The following is a 23,722-nucleotide window of genomic DNA, read 5'->3' as shown; positions in this document are numbered from 1 at the left end:
AATGTGCAGAAACGCAATAGACGGCAATGGTGTTTAAAACGACATCACCGGGACAGGACTGGCATCAGATAGTGTTTTCTGACGAATCCAGATTCTATTTGTTTGAAATAGGTTCGCCGCAGACATGGGGAGCGGTATCAAAGTGAGTGCGTTCGCACAAGACAGACAGCACCAACTCAAGGGCTTATGGTGTTGGGGTGCTGTTGGGTATAACCTCAACTCACAGTTGGTACATCTCCAGGGCACTGTGACCAGTGTAACCGACGTGAATGACCTCCTGTGACTCGTAGCCATGCCCTTTCTGCACAACAATCCAGACGCCAATTTCCAGTGTGACAATGCACGACTACATGTTGCTGTACAAACATGTGCCTTATTGGTGTTACAGGATATCAGCCTTTTGCCCTGGCCCTCTAGATCACCGACTTGTCGGTAATCGAAATGTGTGGAATGTAGTGAAACGGTGGGTGCAGCTCTGTGACCCAATGCCAACCACCACATATGAACATAGGAAACGGGTGAGTGAAGCATGGGTGGTCATTCGCCCCTGATAGGCGCATGGAACAAGTTATTAGGGCCGACGAGGGACGCTGTGCCTCTTAGACAACAGGACACATGCTTTACCGAGGTGACTGAGGCGCTAATCATTTCTGCATAACATACTAATGTAAATGTCCTGTGAATATGAACGTCCCATCTCTAGTCGTTCAAGGTGTTCTGTTTTTTTTTCTGAACATGAGTGTAGTTTTCATTCCAAAAACTCATTTCAAATCCACGTTTTACAATCACATGTTTGTAAGTGTTGAACATACTGTTAGAAAACAATCTGTTTAAAGTTTGTTGGCATATTTGATTTAAAAACGGTTATGTTTCTTCCATAAGCCCTCCAGCCTACTTTGATTCGACAAAAAATTGCACGTTTCGATTCTCCTCGGAGATCAGTTAGCTGTCCCAGGCGAACTTACCCGTTTAAATTTTTTATACAGTTGTTCAATATTATTAGTCTTCAGTTACATGCTAGTTGTGCATAGTATTTGTTTTGGACAGATTTTTCTTAAGGACAAGTTTTTCGCAACTTTATAAAGGACTGCAGTTCTGTCATATTGTTGGCTAGAACTACTACGTCACCTGAAAAGCTCAAGTTTATGAGTCTTTTTTCACTTATTCTAATTCCCCTTTCTTTCCAATCAATTTTGTGCATAGTTGTCTCAAGGACTGCTTAAAATAGAAATTGAGCTATAGTATCACTCCGCTTTACTTTTCTTCCGACTTTTCTTCCGATGGGAAACCCCATTCAGTGTTTTCCTATTCTGGCAGGAGCCATAGAGGTGTCATAGATGTTACAAAACATGTTTATGTACTTATTTTCCACACATTATTCGGTCAGTGTCTTTTTAGCAAAAGTGTGGTTGACAAAACCTTTTCAGAGTATACAGGGTGTTCCAAAAGTCCGGAAACACCCCCACAAAATTTAAATGGAGTAACAAACAAGGAAATAGAAACCCTACAAACGAGGAACGGGAAGGGGCAAACTTTATAGGCTATGCCACCAACATGGCGGCCATCTTGAAAGCCGCCATCTTGGATTCAACTTCAAAATTTCAAATGGGAATGTGGTCATGTGACATATCAAACAGATAGAGAATTTCACCAGAAAAACAATGCCGTTGTTATTCCAAACATACCTTTGTTCATTCTCAGGTTAAGGCCAATTACTTGTGGCAGCAGTGGGACGCTCGGCAGCGTGAGTATTACGTACTGAGAAGTCATAAAATTGAGTCTGAAACGGTGTAAAGTGACTATCCCATGTGTTTAACTGTTAGGTATCATTTACTCATGCTGACCTTTTAATCATTCTTTCCTTATTTACAGGCTACAAAATGATGAAAATGATTAAAAGGTCAGCATGAGTAAATGATACCTAACAGTTAAACACATGGGATAGTCACTTTACACCGTTTCAGACTAAATTTTATGACTTCTCAGTACGTAATACTCACGCTGCCGAGCGTCCCACTGCTGCCACAAGTAATTGGCTATAACCTGAGAATGAACAAAGGTATGTTTGGAATAACAACGGCATTGTTTTTCTGGTGAAATTCTCTATCTGTTTGATATGTCACATGACCACATTCCCATTTGAAATTTTGAAGATGAATCCAAGATGGCGGCTTTCAAGATGGCCGCCATGTTGGTGGAATAGCCTATAAAGTTTCCCCCTTCCAGTTCCTCGTGTGTAGGAACTCTGTTTCCGTGTTTGCTACTCCATTTGGATTTTATCAGGGTGTTTCCATACTTTTGGACCACACTGTATAAAAGCTATGCATAGTGACATTTCATATTGAATAGCTCGACTAATTACTTGACGCAAGGTGTGAATTGTGCATGTACAATTGCGGAATCCGACTGAGTTGTGCGTTTTCCACAATAGCCTGATGAGAGTGAAAACTTTGTCAGAGATAACAGAGAGTAAACGTATGGACGGCAATTCTTCAAATCGTGAACCTCTTTTGTGTAGAAGGATTATCTTCGCTTTATTATATTAACCCGACATTCTGTCTTTTTGCATGCATGCAGTAAAAATTTAAGCCAAATGTTTTTCTGTTTTTTCATCAGTAGGCTGAAGTATTTCAATAATCAGACCATCATGATCCTTTGCTTCGCCATTTTGTATTTGATTTATATCTTTCTTTATTTCTTTTGGGGGGATTTCTGGGACTTCATCATTTTTATCTGCATGTGGTTTTCTTATTGGTTCACGATTTTTTTCCAATAGTTTGTTGCAGGAATCTCTTAAACGCTCTGGAATTTATTCTTTATCTGTTATGCGCCGATTATCACTGTTAGTTCTATCATTTTTTTTCTTTCCAGTCACAAGAATTTGTTTAACTTTCTTACAGCTTCTTTCATTCTATAATGCTAATTTTATCGTATTTTCATTTTGTCTTTTTGAATCTGCTTTTATTTTCTTCCTGTCTTTTCTGTTTGTTTTACGTTTCATCTCTCTTGTCTTTGACAGTAACACCCTGGTGTCGGCTGTTAACTTCTCTGGTTGTTTAGAACTTTGATTGATCTCCCCTATCTCCTTCGCAGCTTATTTCCACTAGTTTTTCTTTTATTGACTGTGGTAATGTCATCCGAAGACTCCTCAGGAATTCTCTGTATTTCTCAGTTAATTTAACCATGTTGATAGTTTTTTTCGTTGATATTAGTTTTTCTTCTTTCGTTTTGGATATTTATGCCCACTGTCACAATTACGAGTCTCTGGTCGCCACTGATATTAAATTGGTTTGAATATCGAAACATCTTTGATTATTTTGTTTTGTTTTGGAATAATAAAGTCTATTTCGTTCAGAGTCTCGTGATTTTCACTTCCCCATGTCCATTTTCTTTCATGATGTTTCTTAAAAAGCGTGTTCGTGATGAATAAATTATTCACTTCAGCAAACTGAATAAAGCTCTCGCTTCTCCATTTCTTTCATCGATTCCATGACAACGTACAGAAACATCTATTTTTTTTTGACACCAGACTTAGCATTTAAATTCCCAGTTATCAGTTTAAAGTTAAGTGGTCTTTTACCTCCTCATAAAATGCTTATCACCCCGTTTTAATAGCCTGAAGTAGGAGCTTGTAGTTGCACAATTTGTAATTTGTATCTCTTTGATATTTTTATAACAACCCGTGCAATCCTGGTTGATGTTCTTTCTATTACCGATGCGTTATCAATTATGCTTTTATTTATTAGGAACCCCACAACATTTATTTCGTCTGGTTCACCTGAGTGGAGCAAAATGTTTCCTGAGTTTAGTGTCACACTCCGTTCCCTTTTACGACTTACTTCACTCAGACAAACTAAAGACCATTATATTTTCTCCAATTCCTCCTCAATTTCACTCAGTCTATGTTCAGCCGCAATTGTTCGGCAGTTACATATGCTGAAGGGTAGATGTACAGAGGTTTGGGATTTTCGTAAGTGGTAGGTTTCAGAAATGTACTACCAGATCAATGGTACAAATAGGTGGGATACAAGGCTCCGGGTGTGGAAAGCCACCGGGCCGGACTCATCAAGTAGGATTAAACAATTTTCTTTACTAATACTAATTCCACATAGAACACACGTTGTCAATTTGAGCACAAAACCAAACAATGTAAACTGATATTTTATGGTTATAGTATTCAGTCGGCAACGGATGCTAGCCTTTAAAATTTAATACTAATAAAAAAGCTACTATAAAGGTACAATTTAAACAGAGAATGACAGATTTTACACATTCAGTGAGTTATAAAACAAGGGGTTTTGAACAACAGCCAAAGGTTCTAAAAATCTTATTTACCCAAAAGAAAAAGAACACTAGTTACTCAAGCAATTTAAACGCGGGTGGCGGACATAGGTCTTTACTGGGAAAGATAATTTATTTAACTAAAAAAATTGAATACGGCAAAAAGTCCTTGAAAATTTACGGCAAGCAAAGGATATCAACACATATTACTGATTTATTTGAATTTACTAGAATAACGGTTGATATGAGACCCTACGTAATATTCAAGAACAATTACTTTAACTAAACCCTGCCAAGTTTTGCTAAACCTACAATACTTGCCAATTTAAACACAACCAACATGTTAAAATAATTCTCACAGCAGTTTGTTACTGGACCATTAAAATCAAAACATAACCTAGGCATAAAATGATTAGTTTAAAATCACTTCTTATACTAGCAAGCTTCTAGCAGATGGGAAAGGTAAATTCTTTCTCAGCAAATTGTATACAATACCAGCGGCTTACCAGTAGCGCCTGACGGGTACAACATATTCAGGAACAGCAACTGGCACAAAATCCACTGGTCCACACAGGTACCTTGTCAGCTTAACTTAATACGTGCAAATAAAATCTCAGAACTCTACAACAAAAGAAACAAGTGTAATTACACTCGCCGTCGCTTGGAAAAAACAGTCATGCATGCATCAGAAATTGCGTCCATGTGACAATTTACAGCACATGAAGCCACAAGTAACTGACTGTGGAATGATATACCCTTAACAGAAAACATGACCGTCTTGGTCTATTCATACTAAAGTCCTCACATTTCAGGACGCGTGCCTACAGTTCGTATTCACAGTACGTATATTTAAATCCTCACACTGGTGCATTAATAGGCAAACATTGATGTACGATTTTGCAAAGCAACACCAATGCTAAAATAGTACGATTCAGTATATCAGTTAAAGAATAAGCTTCCAGGAACAGTCGCTATTTAGCTGATGCACGGTCAATGAGTCCCTTTTGATCTCGGCCAAGGAACTGGACCTTCTGGTAATCGCTAAATAGTGCTGATTCTCCGATATTTCCAAATGTCTAAAGGCAGTGACATATTCAGATTTCGGGCTCCTTCCCTTAGATCCCAGCATAGGTTTCGAAACGTCGACTTTTGAAGAAAAAATTAAAAGTGGAACATGACACGGCCTAATAATATAGAAGGTAACCCTTCAATGGAAACGGTTACAAAATCCTGCAGACATATGTAATAACGATACATTCAGTTATTTCTCAACGAAGCGAGTGTTCAGTTACTACTGTACGAAAAGCAGCATGCTTGTGATATTCTTATTCTAAATCACGCTTATAAGCTTGCTGAACATGGAGTAGTTTCTGAAACCTCAATGTATCATGACACAAGTGATTATCCACAATATCGGAGAGACTTTTTGAATCAGCTGTCCGACTGGTGCTTACCTCAACTTTTATATAAATTATAAAGTGTTGAGTTTAGGAGAAATGAATCGGCCTGGACAGAGAGTGTCCTCGTTTTCCACAACGTGAAATCCGTCATAGACGAAAAATTTATACCGTCTCGGTGACGGTTATTGCAGTGGCTTACTGTCACCCAGTCCTAACATCTCTGACAGAATCATATTAAAATGAATGAACAGGGATTTCTTGAAAAATGCTCTTTATATCATTAAGTAGGGGGAAAGGAGGGTGGGAGTGTTGTGACTATAGAATAGTATACCTAAGATCTCACTGACTACCTGAGACGCTAGTGTTACAGGATAAAAAAAAACACTGTGTGTCGAATTTTCCGTATGAGGTAAATAGCGCTCACACCATTCATCACTTCATTCGCCGATCTACATCTAAATCTACATATATGCTTCACAAGCCCCTTACAGTGTGTGTTAGAGGTTGCTTTATATACGAATGTTGCTTTCCCTCTTTCCTGTTTGAGTCGCGAATGACGCGCTTTGAGAACGGCAAACATACCGTTATGCACAACACCTCTCTTGTGGCGTCTGCCACAGGAGTTAGTTGGATGTCTCCGTGACCCTTTCAGTTCCCTATAGGAACCTGTGGCGAAACGTGCTACTCTTCTCCGTATCCGTTTAGGTATGCTATGTACTGCGAATCGAGACTAATGTGCAGTACTCGAGTATCGGTTCAGCGAGGGTTGGTAAGTAACCTCCACCGTTGATGTATTACATTTGTTGAGAATTCCTCCAATGTATCCGTCTAACATCTACCTTTTTTATGCGATTTAGTTTGGTTTTTAATAGCTCCGTACCCATAATACGAGATACTTTATACACTGAAGCGCCAAAGTAACCGGTATAGGCATGCGTATTCAAATACAGAGATATGTAAACAGGCAGAATATGGCACTGCGGTTGGCAACGCCTGTATAAGACAAGGAGGAGGAGGAGGAGATTAGTGTTTAACGTCCCGTCGACAACGAGGTCATTAGAGACGGAGCGCAAGCTCGGGTGAGGAAAGGATGGGGAAGGAAATCGGCCGTGCCCTTTCACAGGAACCATCCCGGCATTTGCCTAAAGCGATTTAGGGAAATCACGGAAAACCTAAATCAGGATGGCCGGAGACGGGATTGAACCGTCGTCCTCCCGAATGCGAGTCCAGTGTGCTAACCACTGCGCCACCTCGCTCGGTCTATATATAAGACAAGTGTCTCGTGCAGATGTCAGATCGGTTACTGCTGCTACAACGGCAGCTCTTCATGATTTAAGTGAGAACGGCAGCTCTTCAAGATTTAAGTGAGTTTCAACGTGGTGTTACAGTCGGCGCACGAGCGATGGGACACAGCATCTCCGAGGTAGCGATGAAGTGGGGATTTTCCCGTACGATAATTTCACGAGTGTACCGTGAACATCAGGAATCCAGTAAAACATCGAATCTCCGACGTCGCTGCGGCCGGAGAAAGATCCTGCAAGAAAGGAACCCGTCCGTAAATTGCTGCAGATTTCAATGCTGGGCCATCAAGTGCCAGCGTGCGAACCATTCAAAGAAACATCATCGATAAGGGGTTTCGTAGCCGAGGGCCCACTCTTGAACCCTTGATGACAGCACGATACAAAGCTTTACACCTCGCCTGGGCCCGTCAACACCGACATTGGACTGTTGGTGACTGGAAACATGTTGCCTGGTCGTACGAGTTTCATTTCAAAGTGTATCGAGCGGACGGATGGACGTGAGCCAGCCGTTGTGGCCGAGCGGTTTTAGGCGCTTCAGTTCGAAACCGCGCTGCTGCTACGGTCGCAGGTTCGAATCCTGCCTCTGGCATGGATGTGTGTGATGCCCTTAGACCAGATAGGTTTAAATAGTTCTAAGTCTAGTGGACTGATGACCTCAGATGTTAACTCCCACAGTGCTCAGAGCCATTTGAACCTTTTTTTTTTTTTGGATGGACGTTTACGGGTTTGGTGACAACGTCATGAAGCTATGGACCCTGCATGTCAGCAGGTGAATGTTATAGCTGGCGGTGGCTCCGTAATGGTGTGGCGCGTGTGCAATTCAAGTGATACGAGACCCCTGATATGTCTAGGTACGACTCTAACAGGTGATACGTACATAAGAATCCTGTCAGATCACCTGCATCCATACGTTCTTTGTGCATTACGACTGACTTAGGCAATTCCAGGAGGAGAATGCGACCCTCCACACGACCTAAATTTGTTTAAACACTTCCGCTGGCCACAAAACTCCCTAGACATGAACATTATTGAGTATATCTGGGATGCTTTGTAACGTGCTTTTCAGAAGAGACCTCTACCTCCTCGTATTCTTACGGATTCATGGTGTCAGTTCCCTCCATCACTACTTCAGACATTAGTCGAGTCCATGCCACGTCGAGCTGCGGCACTTCTGCGTGATCGCGGCTAACATCTACATCTACATCTACATTTATACTCCCCAAGCCACCCAACGGTGTGTGGCGGAGGACACTTTACGTGCCACTGTCATTACCTTCCTTTCCTGTTCCAGTCGCGTATGGTTCGCGGAAAGAACGACTGCCAGAAAGCATCCGTGCGCTTTCGAATCCCTCTCATTTTACATTCGTGATCTCCTCGGGAGGTATAAGTAGGGGGAAGCAATATATTCGATACCTCATCCAGAAACGTACCCTCTCGAAACCTGGACAGCAAGATACACCGCTATGCAGAGCGCCTCTCTTGCAGAGTCTACCGCTTGAGTTTGCTAAACACATCCGTAACGCTATCACGCTTACCAAAGAACCCTGTGACGAAACGCGCCGCTCTTCTTTGGATCTTCTCTATCTCCTCTGTCAACGCGACCTGGTACGGATCCCACACTGATGAGCAATACTCAAGTATAGGTCGAACGAGTGTTTTGTAAGCCACCTCCATTTTCTAAGGACTCTCCCAATGAATCTCAACCTGGCACCCGCCTTACCAACAATTAATTTTATATGATCATTAGACTTCAAATCGTTCCGTACGCATACTCCCAGATACACTCCTGGAAATGGAAAAAAGAACACATTGACACCGGTGTGTCAGACCCACCATACTTGCTCCGGACACTGCTAGAGGGCTGTACAAGCAATGATCACACGCGCGGCACAGCGGACACACCAGGAACCGCGGTGTTGGCCGTCGAATGGCGCTAGCTGCGCAGCATTTGTGCACCGCCGCCGTCAGTGTCAGCCAGTTTGCCGTGGCATACGGAGCTCCATCGCAGTCTTTAACAGTGGTAGCATGCCGCGACAGCGTGGACGTGAACCGTATGTGCAGTTGGCGGACTTTGAGCGAGGGCGTATAGTGGGCATGCGGGAGGCCGGGTGGACGTACCGCCGAATTGCTCAACACGTGGGGCGTGAGGTCTCCACAGTACATCGATGTTGTCGCCAGTGGTCGGCGGAAGGTGCACGTGCCCGTCGACCTGGGGCCGGACCGCAGCGACGCACGGATGCACGCCAAGACCGTAGGATCCTACGCAGTGCCGTAGGGGACCGCACCGCCACTTCCCAGCAAATTAGGGACACTGTTGCTCCTGGGGTATCGGCGAGGACCATTCGCAACCGTCTCCATGAAGCTGGGCTACGGTCCCGCACACCGTTAGGCCGTCTTCCGCTCACGCCCCAACATCGTGCAGCCCGCCTCCAGTGGTGTCGCGACAGGCGTGAATGGAGGGACGAATGGAGACGTGTCGCCTTCAGCGATGAGAGTCGCTTCTGCCTTGGTGCCAATGATGGTCGTATGTGTGTTTGACGCCGTGCAGGTGAGCGCCACAATCAGGACTGCATACGACCGAGGCACACAGGGCCAACACCCGGCATCATGGTGTGGGGAGCGATCTCCTACACTGGCCGTACACCACTGGTGATCGTCGAGGGGACACTGAATAGTGCACGGTACATCCAAACCGTCATCGAACCCATCGTTCTACCATTCCTAGACCGGCAAGGGAACTTGCTGTTCCAACAGGACAATGCACGTCTGCATGTATCCCGTGCCACCCAGCGTGCTCTAGAAGGTGTAAGTCAACTACCCTGGCCAGCAAGATCTCCGGATCTGTCCCCCATTGAGCATGTTTGGGACTGGATGAAGCGTCGTCTCACGCGGTCTGCACGTCCAGCACGAACGCTGGTCCAACTGAGGCGCCAGGTGGAAATGGAATGGCAAGCCGTTCCACAGGACTACGTCCAGCATCTCTACGATCGTCTCCATGGGAGAATAGCAGCCTGCATTGCTGCGAAAGGTGGATATACACTGTACTAGTGGCGACATTGTGCATGCTCTGTTGCCTGTATCTATGTGCCTGTGGTTCTGTCAGTGTGATCATGTGATGTATCTGACCCGAGGAATGTGTCAATAAAGTTTCCCCTTCCTAGGACAATGAATTCACGGTGTTCTTATTTCAATTTCCAGGAGTGTATTTTACAGAAGCAACTGCTACCAGTGTTTGATCCGCTATCATATAATCATACAATAAAGGATCCTACTTTCTATGTATTCGCAATACATTACATTTTTCTATGTTAAGGGTCAGTTGCCACTCCCTGCACCAAGTGCCTATCCACTGTAGATCTTCCTGCATTTCGCTGCAATTTTCTAATGCTGCAACTTCTCTGTATACTACAGCATCATCCGCGAACATAATGCGACTTTCTATCTATTTATGCAGAATACATTACATTTATTTATACTGAAGGTCAACTGCCGATACATGCACCATACATCAATCCTCTGCAGATTTTCCTGCATTTCACTACCATTTTCTAGCGCTGTGACTTCTCTATACACAACAGTATCATTCTCGAACTTCCTCTTTGAGCTTCCAATTTTAATTACTAGGTCATTTAAAAATGCTGTGAACAGGTGGTCCAAAACACCCTTAGAGTACGTTCTAATTTTACACCTGCAGATTTATTTCCGTTAAGAACGACATACTAGGTTATGTTTGAAACAATCTCTTCAGTTCAGTCATACAGCTAGTCTTATAATTCGCATGCTGGTGTTTTGTTCACTATTCGACTGTGTGGAATGGTATCGAAAGCCTACAGCGTCAACCTGCGCGCCGGTATATACTACCTTGTGTCTGGAGTGGCCGAACACAGGCAGCTTGTGAAATCGCGGTTGATTCCTAAAGATATTTTCTTCACCAGAAAGGTAGTGATAAGTGAGTGATACAAGCATATAGTTATATGCATTGGTTGAACGACCCTTCTTGAAAATGGGAGTGATCTGGGTTTACTTATAATCACTAGGAAGGTTTCACTAGTCCAGCGAACTACGATGCACTTCTGTTAGAAGAGGGGCAAGTTCTTTCGCATGTATGTGCTATGTAGAATCGTGTAGGAATCCCAGCAGGTTAAGAAATCTTTCCCGCGTTGAGCGCTTTTATTTTATTTTTGTATCCTGCGGTGTTTTCTTTCGATGTCTGATTTCCGTGTGACGATTGGAACGAGGATCTTTAGGACGATCTTTCTGAGTGAAATAATTTTGTAAGAAAATGCTAGTCATCACTCGTGACGAATGGAGCAATAAGGAGCAGAAGACCCCCACTACCTACATGAGAGGAAACTCATCAAACGAGCAGTTGTTAAAATGTGACGGGATGACATGCCCATGGCGGGGGCCATGACGAAATGTACTGCCTGACGAGAAAATGAAACACAAAGAATGGGAGGAGAAAACGAGTTGAGATTTCACGGGTTGAAAGGTTATGTGATGTTATTTCAGTAATTACAATATCGCGTCAAATTTGCAAAGAACTTGGTAGTATGAGCCCGTTGATCTGTATCACCTTGCACAACCTCTGACATAGGATGAATGCACTGGTTCGATTGGAAATGGTGTGTCATGAATCCATTGTATCCTCTTGTGAGGCAAGGCGGCCCACATCTGTTGTATCTGATCCTTGATATCATGGGTGCTGGCTGGCCCCATACATGTTCTGTTGGGAACAGATCTTAGGATCCTGCTGGCCACGAGAGTTTATCGACATAACGCAGGCACTTCATACAGACAATTTCCATGTGTGGACGTGCATTCTCATGTTGAAAAATAGCACCATGGTACTGTCGCATGAGAAGTAACATAGGAGGATTCCCCAACGTCCGCGATGTACCGTTGTATCGCCAGAGATCCTTCAGTCACTACCAGCCGTAACCTGATTGCCCCACTCCATGACGTCAGAAGTAATACCGTTGTGCCTCTCTAAACTTTCCTAGGTCATCGTTGTACTCGATGACAGTGGTCATTTTGGGTAGTGTAGAACTGCGATTCAGTCGCTGAACCACTGCGATGTCATTCACCAGCAGTCCACGTTTCCGGGTCGTGGCACTACTCCAAAAGCAACCGTTTGTGTTTCTGTATTAATGCCAGCTTACGCATGGGACGGTAATTCCCTACTTCGGCTCTCCGAGCAATGTACCGTTGTATCGCCAGAGATCCTTCAGTCACTACCAGCCGTAACCTGATGGCCCCCACTCCATGACGTCAGAAGTAACACCGTTGTGCCTCTCTAAACCTCTCCGAGCAATGGCACCGGGTGACACAGAATCCAACAGGGAATGCATTGCTTGTTCTCGGATGGCAGACGTAGATATGTTTGATGCACACTATGGCGCTCCTTCATTGTGGTGGTCAGATGTGGTCAACTGAAACTTTGACGTCTAGCATACCTGCCTTCACGTCCCCGTGCAGTTCAACATCGGGCCACCGTAGGTGCCAACACCCCATAAATCTCGATATTGCACGATTCGACCACCCGACCAAATAGAGACTCAGGATGAAGCCCCCTTCAAACACTGTGCTATACTAAAAACATTGTCAGGCTCTGATAACGCTGTCACGTGCGTGTACGTGACATATTCATTTTGTTCCCAGTTATAATTCAGCATCTGACACTGCTCATGCCCCTTATGTACCCTACCAGGCCAAGTAACAACACTGAACTCGAACAGCACTAATGCACTCTGGTGGTCGTTGTAATTGACACAGAGGAATTGCATCTCTAATACCCGTCAACGGTGTTTACGTGTACGGAGTTACAGCGCTGTGTGGCTCTTACAGCGAGCGAATGTCTCGCCTTTCGGCTCAGGTCCGCTAGAGGCTTAGTCTGATAGACCCTCTGGTTCGATCTGTTGCGCGCAGGGGAAGGAGGCAATGCCCTGTTTCGTAGGGCAGGGGGGCCGTGTGGAGCTCCGGCGGCAGCACAGAAGCGGAAGGTTGTTGGCGAGAGTGCTTCGGTGGACTGAGCTATTGGCCAGCTCGAGGTTGTTCTACAGATTTTCCGTTCCTTGAAGGGAATTCGTTCAAAAATGGTTCAAATGGCTCTGGGACTTAATATCTTAGGTCATCAGTCCCATAGAAGTTAGAACTACTTAAACCTAACTAACCTAAGGACATCACACACAACCATGCCCGAGGCAGGATTCGAACCTGCGACCGTAGCAGTCTCGCAGTTCCCGACTGCAGCGCCTAGAACCGCACGGCCACCGAGACCGGCAGGGAATTCGTTGACGGTTATCACGAGTTCAAATGTTAATGCGGTTTTAGGTGTCGCAAGAATCATCTGGTCGGTTCCTAAATTCGTTTGGGTTGTTGGAGTTGTCTAGATTTTCATGTGGTTCTAAGTGCTGCAAAGATCAGCTAGCCAACCATTTGTAGCAAACTTACCACTGGTTTTAAGGTGCTGTAGAGATCATGTGGGCAGGTCTTGAATTCGTTTGACTTGTTGTCGTTGTTGATTATTTTTTCGTATGGTTTTAAGTGCTGTGTAGGTGAGCTGTGCAGACACTGTGTTCGTTAGCTTTGCAGCAGTTTGTTGTTTAAAGCTACCAGTGGATTTAGGTGCTGCACAGATTAGCCAGGCAGCTGTCGGCATGGTTTATGTAGCTGGAAATTTTACTTGTTATACATTAATGTGGATTTAATTGCTGCGCAGCTCAGCAGCTTCTGTGTTGATAAGCTAGGCTGCAGGTTGACGCTGGTGGCCCTCATGACAGTTGTGAGTTGAAGGAAGCTATTGCCAATATTTACCATTTCTGATAATGCCGTAGTGGTAGGTGAGCCGTGCGTGGCTCTTGTTCCCGCCATCATGTATTTTACACCCTGTTTTAACGTACTTCCACCTCACTACATTAATTTAAATTACTACTGTCACTGAATTGCTGCTTTACCTGACCATGAGCGGCGATAGCAGCGCTTTTCTATATATCCCCTCTCGTACTATCTTTGCTGGACTGCTATTACTTCCCGGTCTTTGTCTGTCGTAAGTCAGTCGGTATCGTGAGTTTGCGTCTGCCAGTCAGTTGGAACGGGTCTGGAGCGCAGTCCGGACCTGCCAGTCGGGGAGTTGCAATGCGGTACTTGTGCAGTCGGGTTGGAGCAGCAGTGAGCTCTGTGTCGACATGGCTCGCCCGAACATTGCCGCTGCGCATCACTTGAGCCGGGCCACGGTCTTGGTGGATCGTCGGTCGGTCGTCCTACCGGACGACGCGTCTTGGCTCGCCGATCGTTCATGAGTCGGCTGTGTGTGTGTGTGTGTGTGTGTGTCTGTGCGTGCGTCGACTCCCGATTTGTCTTCGTGCGTGCTTAGTTATTGTTGTGTATCGTCCAGGTCTTCGTGCAAGTGTTTGTAAGGTTGTGTGTGTAGTTGGCGTTATTTCCACTGATGACGATTTTAGATATTCTCGGCGTTCTTAGTCAGTCCGTCGGTTGTTGCGGACGAGGGAATTTATCTCCGCACTGTGCAGTCGGCTTGGTCCGCTGGCAGCCCCTGCGCAGTGCCGGAGCGTGTGTGGAGCTGTATGATCGCTACGAGCTTCGTGGTTCACCGACCCAGGACGTCAAAGTTGAGTAGTGGTTTCAACTACCCAAGCCACGTCCATTCATGTTGTGGTGGTTCGTTTCGGTGGTTCGCTGTTGGGGAGGTTTTCCTGTGAGCAACACCGAGTGTTTCTACAGCTGAAATTTAGCCGCCATGCGGTAAATTAACTACACTCCTGGAAATGGAAAAAAGAACACATTGACACCGGTGTGTCAGACCCACCATACTTGCTCCGGACACTGCGAGAGGGCTGTACAAGCAATGATCACACGCACGGCACAGCGGACACACCAGGAACCGCGGTGTTGGCCGTCGAATGGCGCTAGCTGCGCAGCATTTGTGCACCGCCGCCGTCAGTGTCAGCCAGTTTGCCGTGGCATACGGAGCTCCATCGCAGTCTTTAACACTGGTAGCATGCCGCGACAGCGTGGACGTGAACCGTATGTGCAGTTGACGGACTTTGAGCGAGGGCGTATAGTGGGCATGCGGGAGGCCGGGTGGACGTACCGCCGAATTGCTCAACACGTGGGGCGTGAGGTCTCCACAGTACATCGATGTTGTCGCCAGTGGTCGGCGGAAGGTGCACGTGCCCGTCGACCTGGGACCGGACCGCAGCGACGCACGGATGCACGCCAAGACCGTAGGATCCTACGCAGTGCCGTAGGGGACCGCACCGCCACTTCCCAGCAAATTAGGGACACTGTTGCTCCTGGGGTATCGGCGAGGACCATTCGCAACCGTCTCCATGAAGCTGGGCTACGGTCCCGCACACCGTTAGGCCGTCTTCCGCTCACGCCCCAACATCGTGCAGCCCGCCTCCAGTGGTGTCGCGACAGGCGTGAATGGAGGGACGAATGGAGACGTGTCGTCTTCAGCGATGAGAGTCGCTTCTGCCTTGGTGCCAATGATGGTCGTATGCGTGTTTGGCGCCGTGCAGGTGAGCGCCACAATCAGGACTGCATACGACCGAGGCACACAGGGCCAACACCCGGCATCATGGTGTGGGGAGCGATCTCCTACACTGGCCGTACACCACAGCTGATTGTCGAGGGGACACTGAATAGTGCACGGTACATCCAAACCGTCATCGAACCCATCGTTCTACCATTCCTAGACCGGCAAGGGAACTTGCTGTTCCAACAGGACAATGCACGTCCGCCTGTATCCCGTGCCACCCAACGTGCTCTAGAAGGTGTAAGTCAACTACCCTGGCCAGCAAGATCTCCGGATCTGTCCCCCATTGAGCATGTTTGGGACTGGATGAAGCGTCGTCTCACGCGGTCTGCACGTCCAGCACGAACGCTGGTCCAACTGAGGCGCCAGGTGGAAATGGCATGGCAAGCCGTTCCACAGGACTACATCCAGCATCTCTACGATCGTCTCCATGGGAGAATAGCAGCCTGCATTGCTGCGAAAGGTGGATATACACTGTACTAGTGGCGACATTGTGCATGCTCTGTTGCCTGTGTCTATGTGCCTGTGGTTCTGTCAGTGTGATCATGTGATGTATCTGACCCCAGGAATGTGTCAATAAAGTTTCCCCTTCCTGGGACAATGAATTCACGGTGTTCTTATTTCAATTTCCAGGAGTGTATTTGGGTTGACTACAATTCGAGTGCACCAATGGAATTTTCTGCCTTGTGGCCGTTAGTGTTCTGGTTACCTGCCCTGGGCACTGACGTAAATTCAGTCAGTGTTTTTTTGGGTGAAGTTAATTATATTACCGTGTTTCAAACTCAAGTTTACCAGCGAAATTTTCTGCCTAGTGGCCGTGAGTGTTCCGGTTACCTGCCCTGGCCACTATCGTAATTTCAGGCAGCGTCCTTTGCTCACCTGTTGTCGCTGTCCAACATGGCGTGTAATTTTGACAGCTAATATATACTCCATTGTGAATTATCGCGTTTATAACCTTTTCTGATTTAGTTCTCATGTACTGATTGATGGGAAGCAAGTCGTTGTGTCGGTCGGTCCGTCTCTGTCCCCTGGTTGGGTTCCGACGGATTAAGTGTAGTTAGGCTCACCACCTGTCTCGCCTAAGTGAACGAGGGCAGACCGACCTCCCTGGAGGCTTCTGAGTTCCACCGGTATTTAATTACCTGTTTTCAGCTGCTTATAATTTAAGGCTTATGGTAAGTTTCCTTTTTTCCTATAAATTTTGCAAAATTAATTCTTAAATTTATTTTTCAAGCTTAAACATTGCGGACTTCTGCCTTTGTAAGATTATGGTAATACATTTTGAAAATCTGAGACTTAATTGTGGCCTTCAGCCATTGGTATTGCACCTTACATATGTTTGTTCTATCTGCTTTGCCTTGCGGCTTTCCACTTAGCCGTGATATTTTTTTTTAGTTGCCTCTTTAATTGCCTTTTTATCTTGTTGATGTTTAAGATTTATTGTTTTTAAACATTGTGGCCTTCTGCCTTTAAAAGTCTATGGTAATATATTCTAAAATTTTGAAACTTAATTGTGGCCTTCATCCATTTGTATTGCACCTTGCATATGTTTGTTCTATCTACTTTGCGGTGACGTTTTTTAATTGTTTTCTTGCTATCTTAATTGGATTTTTATCTTATTGATTTGTTAAAATTTCTTGTTTGGAGGCCTTCAACCTTGAAAGAGTTGTTTTCGGTATAGGTCCAGCTTTATGTTGCTTTGGTTGTAAAAGTGTTATTAAATTACAATAAATTACTATTAGATGATGAAACTGGCCCCAAACTATTTGGCCCTTTCCACAGTCCTAATTACCTGTTCTGCCCAGCGGGTTTAGCCAGGTGTCTTAGTAGGCATTGGACTCCACGGATACTATATTTCAGCAATAACGCAGTTGTCCGTTATTAGCGGATTGAAATCCGTTTGTGTCGGAAGGCGTGAATGATAGTAGTTTTAGAACGCTTTTAGGTATATCTTTCAGCCTTGCATCTCTGTAATTAGTGTGTACACCAGTGGGCCAAATGGATTGTCAGTTCTGATCGCTCATTAGGTTGTTGAAATAAGTGATTGCTAAGGTATTGTAACTGTGGTAATTCTGCAGCCTCCACTCAAGAATTGATCGTGGGATGGAGCTCGGGTTACATTAAATTGACATCCACCCATGTCTTCAGGGTGCCTCGCCTTTTTTGTCAGGCAGTGTACAAGTCAACTCTCGCCAACTTAATACATCAGTTAATTGGTAGACCAGGAGGTACACCACTGGATTAACAGCCGAAGAGTCGACTTTATCAATTTAGTGATAATTTAGAACTACGTGGCCCAGCATAGCTTTTACGTTACGTACTTTTTTGTTTGGGCATAAAAGCGAGGTTCTCCTTAAGAGGATCACTTTGGATTATTTTCCCTTACACCAGTGAGGTAGGCGTCTACGTTTTTTACGTCAGTAATATGACTGTTACAGCTACACAGGTTTTCAGTATTCAACAACATCGCATCCCTGCTACTTTGAAATTATATCGTCCGGTGTACTCGGGACGTTTTTATATAGAGTTGGCAACCTGTGCAAGAAGAGGAGATCGTTCATTCGAGGATAGTGTAGCCGGTACTTTATGTGTAGCTCTTCAGTATTCGGACTAAAAGTGAGGCGTAAAAAGTTATCCCCACCCGTATGTGATGGTGCAGAAGATTTCCCAGAAGGCCTGGAGAGGCGTATAGGAAAAGACTTAGGAGAGGCGCTAAAAATCGACGCCAAGTGCGGAGCGCCGCCGGCCAGTACAGCGGCCGTTACACCACCAGAGCGGCCCCTGCCCCTACCCCTACCCCGGCCATTCCATTTCTCTGCGCCGCGCCGCGCCGCGCCTCGCTATCTACTGCAGCTCGGGGCGGACCATCATATCTCGCGATGCGCTGCCTGGCTGTACAGACCGCCACGCCCTACCTGATCTCGCCCCCTCCGATAAAGCGGTCGCTTTATTGGGAGCGCCGGCGCCCGGCGGCTCGTACCATAACTACTGCGGCCACAAGCCGGAGTTAGTATACGGCAATGCAATCTCAACGAGGAACACCAAGTGGCTCCGGCGTGCAGCTTATCGATTTTCGTTTCCATTTTTTTAGTTATCAATCTTTCAACTGGTTTGATGTTCTTTCTGTTTGAACTCATCTTTTCAGCTTTATAACCGATTTCACATATTCTAAGCATTGTTCGTTCCTATTAAGCACACCGGAAGAAGAACTAGTCATCCTAGAAGACATCACGCTAACACCCTGTAACACTGCCTCCAGCTTTGGTAGTCTCATTTCCCATCCAGCTTTGGTAGTCTCAATTCAACGAGTAAGAGAGTCTACAAGTTTTTCAGGTATGCCATTTCCGGTTTAAACGCTCATTAATGCTTAGATCAGGAATACTTACCAAATTTAGTGGGGGAGGGGGGGAGTAGGGGAGGGGAGTGTCTGCGGGTATCCCAGTGCGGTACCCCTGCACAATTAGGCTGTACCTCAACACATAATGCCCTCTGGCGGCTGCCTCGCCACAACTCGGCAGCAGAACACACGAGACTCCACGATCGCGGCCGGTAAATAACCATATTTACTGGTCTACTTACGGTGAACACCGGACAACACCGTGGCGCCAGTATCACTCTAGGTGGGGCCACAATCGAGAGCATATTTCCTACTCTGGTCGCGTGCCAACTGTGAACTGTTCCTGTATGCTTCCGTCGAACGTGTACTTAACCAACCGGCCGGCCCACAGACGTCCGCCTATACCGACGCTTGCCTTGTGCGTGTTCAGATGTAGGGGACTTGGCAGCGAAGGGGAGGATAGGTTTCAATGGTACCAAGGGGGAAAACTGTGCTCTTCGCCAAGAGACGTCATCCAGTGATGCCGCAACTACAGCTCTTCGGTGAGCCTATACAATGGAACGATGATCTAACGAACGTTGGCGTCAACCTTGACTCTACGCTGACCTGGAAAAAGCGCGTGCGAGATATTAAATGGAACGTGCAGCAACGACTTAGCGCACTCTATCCACTCGACCCTGATGGTCGGCTCTGGCTCCACACTCTTCCCCGCTTGGGTCTGATCCCTCAGGTATACAGGAAAATAAGGAGTCACTGATTGATGTTGAGAATAAAATAGTTATTTCTAGACAACAGCCAGCCGCTGTGGCTGAGCGGTTCTAGGCGCTTCAGTCCGGAACCGCGCTGCTGCTACGGTCGCAGGTTCGAATCCTGTCTCGGGCATGGCTGTGGGTGATGTCCTTAGGTTAGTTAGGTTTAAGTAGTTCTAAGTCTAGGGTACTGATGACGTCAGATGTTAAGTCCCATAGGGCTTAGAGCTATTTTGTAGACAACAAGAACTAAGGCTACATCTATAAAAAAAATATTTCAAATGGCTCTGAGCACTGTGGGATTTTACATCTGAGGTCATCAGTCCCATAGACATAGAACTACTTAAACATAACTAACCTAATGACATCACACACATCCATGCCCCAGGCAGAATTCGAACCTGCGACCGTAACAGTCGCGCGGTTTCGGACTGAAGCGCCTAGAACCGCTCGGCCGCCGCGGCCGGCGCTACATCTATCCTCTGGTAAAAAGGTTCAGTCGAAGTCTAGGTTTAATCACTGATATAGGACTGTCTCGTAGCGTGACTGCCGTGTGCAACAAGGCAGGTGTCTGTAGTCCGAGGCATGGGGCACCATGACTATCATCTATACTCTCCCTAGCAGATGTAGAACGTCATACTATGGACGAAATGACGACAGAGGCCGTTTTCGGCGGTTCATGGTCTTACTTGACAGACAGTAAGGTCACCTTACTACGATAGAGCAGTCCATGTATATCGCTCACGAGACGACGCACCAGTATACTTAAGAAATAAATAAACAGTAATACACACTGCTGTTGGAGTGAGTGCTCAGGGGTAAAGTCTGTCTCACATCCTTCACCTCCAGAAAGAGAAGGTAGCAGATCACAGCCAGCCAGTCGTTCCATGTGTTCCAACACGAGTCGTTCTGCGAGCTCCGACATCAGCCGTCTCCGCGAGCGTCCAAACCAGTAGCACCGCCATTCACAGCTAGGAATGACTGCCTGCAGCACGCTCCGGAGTTGCTTCGCCGTCGTCCCCGAGCGGTCGTTGTCTGCCATTGATTGTCTGCCATTGACCGCAGCCTCGTGAGTCTACTGCCTTACATTTCACCAGCCGCTACGCCATCACCGCGCAGCCGCCGCCCAATGGCCGGGCACGGCCTCGCTGGACGCCACCTGCCCTATGTCCTCGACCTGCTCAGCTGTCACCAGGTGCTGCCATCGCTCACCGAGGACCCCTTCCTCGCGGGAATCGGCAGTTACGAATGCTATGAGACAATCTTACTTAAACTTCTTACTAGTGGATACAGTGTAGTCATCTTTCTTGTTGTCTAGAAGTGACTATTTTAATCTTCACTCATTTTCCTGTATTGCATGTTCACTGAATTAATAAAATGTTATTCATCATTATTGGTGGCGCATCAATAAATGTTCTCCCCTTGTGGCCACGGACGGAAAAGTGCTGCTATGTTTTACCTGCTGTCGCAAATGGTCCCTGATATTTTCTATTGGGTGATTAGGAACTCATGACTATAAGAGCCGAGCTTCTGGCTATTCTTCGAGCCCTTCAGTACGCCGTAAAGCGCTGGAAATGTTGACATCTGGACAGTGGAAGATCCGGTAGTACATGACACCATGAATCTGATATTAGAGGTCAAAATATGAATCAAGAAGTTACTATGTGCTGAGCAGAAGCATACTGTCTCGTACATGGCAATGAAACAGTAGTCAATCTAGAAAAAGCAGCCATCTGTGACGGAGTGATGGGACACATGGAATTACCACCTAAAAGAGCTCTTTGAAACAATCAGGCAGAAGTGGAACACAAATTGGCAAGAGACCTCTAAATATGAAAATGAAGATTTTGCCAAAGTGAACCCAGTGATGATTCCTAAATTCTGCCACGGGAAAAATCGATGCTCCAGAGACTCACGAATGCCACAGGGAGCCTCTCATTCAACCATGGCTATGTCAGGTAGCATTTACATTGTACTAGCCTGGTCACAACACCCATATGCGATAGTAATGAAGTAGACCATGTGTATCACGTGTTTTTGGCTGTATGGTCAGATAAAACGCTGCAAGCCACCTCCTACAACGTTTTGTCACAACCGATTGTTCCTTGCGGACATGTATCACCGTACTACTTTGCTTGAAAAACCTGAGAACCTATCGGCTTTTATGCGCATGTTTGTCGCAAGAGCAAGAGAATCTTCAGTGTGCTCTTCAGTGTGTTAAAAAATGAGTATGTGTGATGATGGCTGTATGAGCCCTGCTCAGACAAACAAGAAAAAGAGTCGGCTCATTTAGTGGGATAACCGAGGCGCGATCGGGTCAGTGGGGGGGGGGGGGGGGTGATGTTGGGTTCTACGATTCACTCTCTGTTCGGAAGAGTCTCAGACGTTTTCTTCGAGTTTAATATAGGATCATTCAGAGGGCCAATCGAGACGCGATTGGGTGATTTACTGGACAAATCAAGATGTGACGTGGTGCCACAGAGTTATTCAAACCAGGAACGTATCCATGCAACACAGTTAACATGGCTAGCGTGATCTTGGAAGACGGCAGCAATTGCAGCATACTGTCGCAAAGGCATTGATAAAAGTGCAACACTTTGTCACCGAGGATGCTATACAAGAGATCGTGGTTCATATTAACTGGAACCTGAATGAGTGGGCCCAAGTCATGGTACGAAAATAACACGCCAAACATTACACAACTATATCCGACCTGAAACATGTCATCTGTGCACTGCGGCTTAAACGCCTCACCGGGTCATCGGTACATTCGGCACCGTACATCATTTGAAAAGAACCAAATTCGCAAATCGTCGGACTTCATTTTTCGCCTCTAGTTGGCTACTGTCCAGTTTCTGGGTTGGTAGGCCCACTGAAAGCCTGCAACTATAAATGCAGCCTTGAGCAGTGATCTTTCGTAGGTCCCCGACTCGAAACGTCTAGTGCACACAGTTCCCTCCACAACGTTAATTCGAAAACTGGTTGACGCGCATTCACTGGCAGCAGCAGTACTGTCGGTTTCGAGACTGATTGTGTATGACAAAGCATGGCGTTGAATCAGGCAACTTTATTCACCGTGTTAGCATGAGAATGTCCAAACATGACAGCTCTTTTCTGCCATTCTGTCAGGTTGACCATTTTATTATTCTAAGTCCATACAACGGTTTGGCACATGAACAGCTTCACTGGGACTGTGTATGTCTGTGATGAGTAGTATTAAGACCACCTGACACCAGTTCTGACCATCTATAGCGCTCCAAAAGCACCAGTGCGTTCTTTGAAGGGGATAATTAAATCCCGTCCAGTGAGCTTGTTTTCCCACACTACTGCTCCGCTTATTCCTGGATGCCGTAGCATATGTCCTACAAATTCGTCCCTCCTTCTGGATACGATTTTTCACATGCTTCTTTCTTCACCCATTCGGTTTAGTTTTTTTTTATTTTAGTACTTTATCTGACTACTTATGAGGACGTACTGAATTTTTTATATGAAAACTCTTAAAGCTTTTTAAATAAAACTAACGATATTAAAGTTCTACATCATTATTATTGATTCTTATGTATTTGCAGCCCTCTGCCGCTAAAGGGCTCCAAATTATAGCGCGTAAAATGGCTGTGTCTGTCGTGACTACGTCGATGCATGAGAAGCATCGTGCTGTAATCTAGTTTCTAGCGGTCCATACATGGAGCACCCTCTCTTTTAGCACGAAAATGCCAGATCACACACGAGCGCTGCGACATATGCAACAATCCGGCGCCTTTGGTTCAAAAATGGTTCAAATGGCTGTAAACACTATGGGACTTAACGTCTGAGGTCATCAGTCCCATAGACATAGAACTACTTAAACCTATCTAACCTAAGGACATCACACACGTCCATGCCCGAGGCAGGATTTGAGCCTAGACTGAAGCGCCTAGAACCGCTCGGCCACCACGGACAGCCGCCTTGGGTTCACTGTCATCGATCATTCTCCATACAGTTGTGACTGAGCCCTATCCTACCTGTTTCGAAAACTTGAAGAAAACTTTCTAGGACCCCAAAAAATGGTTCAAATGGCTCTGAGCACTATGGGACATTACTTCTGAGGTCATCAG

The sequence above is a fragment of the Schistocerca cancellata genome, chromosome 2 (genome assembly GCF_023864275.1).
Source record: "Schistocerca cancellata isolate TAMUIC-IGC-003103 chromosome 2, iqSchCanc2.1, whole genome shotgun sequence".
NCBI classification, from domain to species: domain Eukaryota; kingdom Metazoa; phylum Arthropoda; class Insecta; order Orthoptera; family Acrididae; genus Schistocerca; species Schistocerca cancellata.
Note: the sequence above shows the minus strand (reverse complement) of the source record.